Below are 7,815 nucleotides of genomic sequence, written 5' to 3'. Positions count from 1 at the left end.
CTCAAGCCTTTTTTGGGTTTGCAGAGAAACGGCGGCTTTGCTGCGAACACAAGGGGATATAGAAACTTGCAGAGGAGCCCTTCCTCTTCCCCACACCCACCAAGTGACTGTTAGCACCCCGCCAGAGGTGGGGGGAAGACAAATGTTGCACTGTGCAGGAGTCGGTTGGACCTACTTTGGGCGCAATCAAGTGCGGATCAGAGGCACAGCCTTTAGGCAGCCAATGAGAAGGCAAGAGAGAGGGTGTCTGTCAAGGCACAGGGTGTAAAACTCACAGGGCCAGCAGACCAATATTTGGGCTATTGGTCCGATTCCAAAGCGGGTCAAGGTGGCAATCTGAGTCTCATGTGTACAGTAAGTCAGTTAGCAGTGACCTTCTGACGGTGCAGGGCTGCCCCTGTCGCGTGCTGGTAGGGATCACTCAGCTGCCACCCTACTCCCAGCACTGAGCACCCCACTTCCTGTTTTGAGACCTGGTGCAACTTGACCCAGGGCTCAGTGAAGGTGTGTTGGTTCCTGAAACCACCTTCATGCTCAGAATCCCTGCTGGCCGGGTCAGGGCCACCATGATAGGTCCTGTTGGGCAGTTCGTGCTGCCTCTGAGAGGCATAGGCCTTGGGGGACTTGCCACATTCCAAAGCCAGTCTGGGAGGCTGACCGAAGGAACTGGCAAGTCATGAGCAGAGGCCTGGGCTAGGTGACTCCTCAAGCTAAGAGGTATCCCCAGCCTCCCCAAAAGGTGGGCTACAAATTTTTTCCTCATCAAGATTTCGTTTCTGAGCCAGTGAGATGGTTGAGCAGGTAACTGCTTTTGCTGCCAAGCCTGACAGAGTCCACCCTTCTTGGAAGGGTCCCCTGACACGTGCACTGTGGCACTCAGGTGCAGGCACACATGTCCATAACACATGTTTAAAGCTTTAAAAAGAATCCCATTAAAAACATTTTGTTTCTGAGAAAAAGTATCAACAGCATAGGAAAGTTAACTCTTTTTTTTTTTTTTTTTTTTTTTGGTTCTTTTTTTCGGAGCTGGGGACCAAACCCAGGGCCTTGCGCTTCCTAGGCAAGCGCTCTGCCACTGAGCCAAATCCCCAACCCCGGAAAGTTAACTCTTGTAAGTGTGTGTCATCTGCCTCTTTATGCTGTCATCAACAGCATCAGACGAGAAGAGGTGTTCAAAATATTTGTCGTTGAGAAAAGCAGGTGCAGAAGTGTCAATCTCTCTACACATATGTACGTTCACAGGCATGCACACACACTTACACACCCAAATGTTTGACAGCTACAAAAAACCTGCCACTATTTTCCTTTGGGTAATGGATTAAAGGTGTCTCAATTTTAATTTTTAACTATTGTTTTTATTAACGTCTGATTTTTATGAGACTATAAAAATTACTTGTGCAACCAAACTGTGTGTGTGTGTGTGTGTGTATGTGTGTGAACATGTGTGAGTATGCATATGTGTATGAGTTTGTGTGAGTGTGTATGTGTGTGAATGTGTGTGTATATGTGTGAGAGTATGTATGTGTGTGTGAGTGTGTATATGTGGATGTGAGTGTGTGTGGATGTGATTGTGAGTGTATGCGTGTGAGTGTGTGTATTGTCTGAATGTGTGTATGTGTGTGAGTGTGTGTATGTGTATATGTGTGCGAGCGTGTGTGGGTGTGAGTATGGAGATGTATGTGGATGTATAATGAGTATGTGTGTATGTGTGTGTGGACACGTGTATATGTGTGAGTGTGTATGAGTGTGTGTGAGTGTGTGTATGTGTGTGTGAGTGTGTAGATATGTGTGTATGGATGTGTGTATGTGTTTGAATGTGTGTGTGTGGGGAGGTATGTATGTGTGTATGTGTGTGTGAGTGTGTGTGTGTGTATGTGTGTGTATGGATGTGTGTATGTTTGAATGTTTTTTGTAAGTGTGTGTGGTGGTGTGTATGTGTGTGTATGGATGTGTGTATGCTTGAATGTGTGTGTAAGTGTGTGTGGTGGTATGTATGTGTGTATGTGTGTTGTGAGAGTGTGTGTATGTGTGTGTTAGCATGTGTATGTGTGTGTGAGTGTGTATGTGTGTGTGTGCGCCCTGGATGTAGGTTGCTCTGTCTCTGTCAGTGTCCCTTATAGGCATTTCTCCAAAATGTCTCCTATTCCTCAGGGCACAAAGAGGTCACTAGTGATGCATTACAAAACTGCACTTCAGGTTGGGACTGGGGAGATGGCTCATTTGGTACAATGGTTGCCGTGCAATTATGAGGATATGAATTTAGATTCCCAGCACCCACATAAAAAGCCAGTCCTGGTGGCACATGCTTGTAACCCCAGAGCTGGGGAAAATCCTCAGAGCTTGCTAGTCAATCACTGATCTCCAAATTCAGAGAGACTTTCTCAAAATACGAGATGGAAGCCAGGTGTGTGTGTGTGTGTGTGTGTGTGTGTGTGTGTGTGTGTGTGTGTAGACACGCACTTTTTAAAATTTTATTTATTTGGTTTTTGTATGAGTACACTGTAGTTGTCTTCAGACCTACCAGAAAAGGGCATCAGATCCCATTATGGGTTGTGAGAACCACTATCCCAATAGTGGTTGTGAGCCACTATTTGGTTGCTGGGATTTGAACTCAGGACCTCTAGAAGAGCAGTCAGCGCTCTTAACCGCTGGGCCATCTCTCCAGCCCCAAAGACAAGAAACACACTTTTAATGACAGCACTGAGGAGGCACAGTTGGAGGATTCTGTGGGTTCCAGGCCAGCCTGGTCTACATAGTAAGCTCTAGACTAGCTAAGGCTACATAGTGAGACCCCCAAAACAACAACAACAACAACAACCAAACAGTGGCAAAATATTGGGAAAGACACTGCACATCAACCTCCAATCTCCATGGACCTGAACACACATGAATACATAGACACACACTGGATTTTACAACTTACAGCTAGGTACGATGGCATTCAACTATAATTCTAGCACTCAAGAGGCTGGGGCAGGCAGATTGCTGTGAGTCGAAGGCCATCTTGGGCTGCAGAGTGAGTTCCATGGGCTGCAGAGTGAGTTCCAAGCCAACCTGAGCTAAGCAGAGCAGCGGATAGGCAGCTTTGAGCCTGATAATGGTGGCCACTCAGCACTTTCCAAAATGTTGTTTGAACACCACCACCCCTTTCCAGGTGAGGGGGGTGGCAACCTTCGCTGCACCCCAAGTCCTAGTCTTTAAACTGTAGCTGCACGTCTACGGTTTCTTTGAGAGAGTATCTCCCCTTGTAGACCTATCTGCCTCTGCCTCTGCTGTTGGGGTTATAGACATGCACGGATCTATCTGGCTTCTTGTACTGCCTGTTCCCCACTTTGCTGTACCTACTTCTCTGAGCATGCTGGGGTCTTCTAAGCCTCCAGTCTCAGAGCCGAGTACTCTTGGGCACCAGTAGGGGCTGTCTACTAGGATCTGGAGTCTTTTGAGGCCCATCTTGGTCGGTCCACTCTGTTCTTTATTTATTTTCCCAAGACCCTCTCTTATTTTTTGTGAGAGGGTCTCACTATGCTGCTCAGGCTGGTCTGAAGCTCCAGGACTTAAGCAATCCTTCTGCCTCTGTCTCTGGGGTAGCTGGGGTTACAGGCATACACTACCTATTGAAGCTCTTTTCTGTTATCCTTTAATATTTTGCAAAGGCTTCTGGAAAATGACTGACAGCTCGAGTTGCTTCAGGACCAGCTGTTTTCTTGGCGTTGTACTATCCCAGATGTGAACGGGGTGGGGGGGGCTAGAGCTGGTCCAAGTGGGCAACGCATACGGGCCTGGAGGTAGCTCAGTTGCGGCCCAGCGAGCACAGTCCCACAGCACCACGGCCCCACGGTCCCACAGCTCCGGGATCTCACGGCCCATGGCTCTTTGGCACCATGGTCCCACGGTCCCACGGTCCCACGGCACCTCAGAACCACAGCACCAAGGCACCACAGCTCCGGTAGGGTTAGGTTCAACCTCTTGGGCTTTGCTAAGGCCCTCCCCACTGAGGCTGGAGGAGGGAGTGGAGGGCTGGGTTAGAAGGGAGGAGGCTGATCAGGAGGCGCAGTCCACTACGTTACCCACCCGTTGGCTTAAGTACAACCAGATGTACTGAGACTTTCCGATCAGGCCCAGCCCCAGAGGGCAAAGCAGGGGCAAGGGACCTTCTCTGCAAACTGGTTTTCTAATTCCACACCCTGTCCTGGGTTTGTAAACTTTGTAAGAGAGGAGAGACTTCCTGTGGGTCTCCAGGAACTGGCAGGTTAAGAGGGTGTGGGTCCTGCAGGGGTGGGTCCTGCCTTAGAATGGACAGGAGTGGGGGTGGGGGTGGGGCAGGGGGGGTAGAGGTCGTGGGGGATGGGAGGTAGGGGTGGGACAGTAAGAGGGACGCTCAAAAAGCAGAGATCTGACTCAATGTGTAGAACCTTCTTGGAAAGGACCTTAGAGGAGGGCTGGTTTGGAGTTACTGACCGCCAGGTTTCACAAGCTCGACTGAGTTGAGTTCTGAAGGTTGAATTGAAAATAAGGTGTGGAAGAGTGTAAGCAGTGGGGATGTTACTAAGTTCTGTGGGACTAGAGACACAAAGCGGGGTCAATTCAAGCTGCTGGTGCAAAAGTTGTGCTGCAGGGTTAAGGGGCTCTGATCCCATAGCAACAGCAGTACTGAGTAAAATGAGGATTCTGAGTGTGGGGTGCTAGGGTCCCCCTAAGTTAGGCATGTGGAGGTGAAATAGAGGCTCTTCTCCAACGGCCTGGCATAGATGTTATCTGAAAGGAAAGGGTGCATTCTCTAATTCCCAGAGGTTCCCAGAGACTCTCAGGCTGGCTGAGGGGGTGCTGACCCAGACCCAGCCTGAAGCAGGAGGCAGAGGTGGGGGACACTGGTATAAGTTTTAAAAAAGCAGCAGGGTAAGGTTCAGCTGGGAGGGTCTTGGGGGGTGGGGCATGGGAAGGAGGGCTTTGGCAATGAAGGAGACTTAGGCAGCTGGGTCTTGATGGCTGAACCCGGAATTCCAAAAGGCTGGCACCTGCATTTGTAGCCAGAGCAGCCCGAGCCCAACCAGCCGCAAGTTTGGGCAGCAGCTGGTGGGGTGTGGTGTCCTCTGGGCACACTCCCTGTCCTCTCAGCAGGACACACTTCCTTCCTCTCCTACCCACAGAGACTCCTGAGGGGCCAGCAGAAGACCATGGAGAGAGCTCCCACCCTTTCCTCTCCATTTCTGCTTCCTCCATCCACCCATCCTTCCCTGGGGCCCTTTTCTTCCTTTTCTCACCCCACCTGCTCCTCCTGCCTTCTCTGGGTCTGGCTCCTCCTGCCTCCCCTGAGCCCTCCTCCCTCCCTCTAAAGCCTTCCAGTTGGAGGGCAGAGGCATTCAGCGTGGTTTTGGAAAGCACTTGACGCCCATCTCAGGGCCAAGATGTACCTACCGGCTCCTACATACACATGCTCTCCCACACATGCACACGGATTCACATGCAGTTGCTGGCATCTAGCCTCACACCAAGTGTAGCCCCTGCTCCCGGGCTGGGTGGCAGTGGGTGCTCCATGCCAGAAGTGATAGAAACCAAATGGCCGCAGAGGGTGGCAGGTCTGGAAGAGCGATGCATTAGCCATCGTTATCACTATTATTATCCAATCCATTGTGGGCACTTGACCTGCCCTGGGAGGCTCCCAGTGGCCTCGGAAGGGGCCATGCAGGGCACAGATCCCTTGCCTGAGGGCAGATAGGAGAGGGGTCAAGCAGGAGCCCTCAGAGATTAGCCCCCCAGAAGGGCCAAAAATGGAGGCATAATGAAAGGCCATTTGCCAGGACTGAGTGAGTGTCAGCTTCGAGGTGATGTATTAACAGGACCTTAATGAGCTTAGAGAAGTAGAGCGATACTTCATTGCCTGGGCACGGGACAGGATGTAAGTGAAGGCTGCACATGACCAGGCTCCCCTTACCTGCTAACTAAGCCCTTACTGTGAACCATGGCCACCTGAGAATCAAAGCCATCTATCTGATCCTGCCAAGTTGCTGGGCAGGCCTGTGGAGCCTCATGAAGCATCCCAGTGAGGCACGAGGAAGCTCTCCTGAGACCCTGGCACTGGAAGGCTTTTGTCTCTAGGCGGAGCTGGGTGCCTCAGAAGGGCACCATCTCATCCTAGAACCCGGTGTAGTCTGGTCCCAGGGCCACCCATCGGCGAGGCCAGCCTTGGCATCCTGGCACAATTCTGGATGACAGAGATATCCCTGCTTGGCTCCTGAGGGCTGGGGGTATAGAGAATGGGGGTGCAGGGGCTCTAGATTAGGCATTTCTGAGTGCTCCCGAGCAAGTCTCTTCTCTCTGGCCTCAGGTGTCCTAACAGTGAAGAAAGAACACATTTAAGCAGTTTCTTGTTTTGTCACAGCCTACCCCACCCCCCCCCACCCCCGTCCTGCTATGATGGCGTCTGTGGCCGTTTGCATCCTGCCTCTATGATTATGATGCTGGGGACCTAGACCAGCACTCCTGAGTCTTGGCGCCTCCCTGATTTCTGTTGGGGTGTGTGGGTGGGTAAGAACGGGAAGGTGGGATATAAACAGGAAAATTCTGGGGCCGGAAAAGCCCCGGGTCTTGATGAATTTCAGAACTTTATTGGCTGCTTGTCTTCTTTCCATATTTAGACTTGGGGGGGGGGGAGGTGATTGGCGGCCTGTGAATTCCCTTTCCCTAGCGTCTACAGAGCGGCCTGGGTCTGTGGGATCCTCGAGTCTCCGGAAACGTAAGCACAAGTGAAGAGACAGTCTTTAGAATTCTGCCAGACCTGGAGGTCAGAGGCCTGTTCTGCAGGTTAGAGGAAGCCCCTCCAGCGTGAGTCCTGTCCTACGAATGCTCTTGCCGAACTGCCACCCGGAAGGAAAAGGAAGTCCTAGATTAGGTGGCGGCAGAGCCCCGAAGCACGACCTACGGGTGTGAAATGCCGGTCACAGAACCTCTTGAGGCTCCGGGCTCCTCCAGAACCTCCACCATATGCGTCGCGCCTGTGCCATGGCCTCCAAAGGCTGAGGGAGTCTTGGCCTATATCACCACCAAAGCTCTGAGTCGCATGTTTAAAACGGTGCCTACTCTAGACTGGGAGTGCCTCAGCGCAAATTCCACTGGTCACCTGTAAGCCTACTAGGTGGATGGGTTTCCTTATCCATAGGTGCCGTGGGTCTAGGGTGACCGTAGCCTTTTTAGGCATGCTCTCCAATGTGATTGTCCCACCACAGAGTCCTCTGCTTCGATAGTGCAGGCTCTCTCTCTCGCGCGCACACACACACCGTTCTGTGGCACCTGTGCAGAGACAGTGCCCTCGCCTGGCTCTGCGACCTGCCAGGGCATCCTGCACTCTGTAGTTGCTCTGCGCGCCCAGGGCAGGGACGTAGGCCAGAGTCCACAGGCGTCCTAGGAGAGGTGGTCTTGGCCAGGCAGCGGACGGGGCGGGTCCGGCCAGCTGCCTTCCCCTTTGCCCTTCGACCCAGGAAGCGGCTCACAGCCAGCGGCCACTCAGGGCAGCCAAGAGCTCAGTCCTGGCCTCCGCGCCCGTCCGGCCTCCCTGGTCTCCCCGCCTCCAGGCCGGCCTCCACCCCCAGCGCAACTTCCCGCTCCGACGGCAGGGGAGGCGGGAGCGGGCGAGCGGCCTGAGAGTGGCGCAAGGACACTCTCGCACCGAGGGTCATTTGCTCTTTTTCCCCTGGGTGGCTAATTTATTTTCGAGCCCGGGGAGGGAGAGGCGGGGCGGCTAGGCTGCCGCGAGGGGCCGGGCGAGCCGGGGCGGGGGCGGGGCGCTGGGAGGGGCGGGGCGCGGGCCCGGAGGGAGGG

The sequence above is a fragment of the Rattus norvegicus genome, chromosome 7 (genome assembly GCF_021556685.1).
Source record: "Rattus norvegicus strain SHRSP/BbbUtx chromosome 7, alternate assembly SHRSP_T2T, whole genome shotgun sequence".
In the NCBI taxonomy this organism is placed as follows: Eukaryota; Metazoa; Chordata; class Mammalia; order Rodentia; family Muridae; genus Rattus; species Rattus norvegicus.
Note: the sequence above shows the minus strand (reverse complement) of the source record.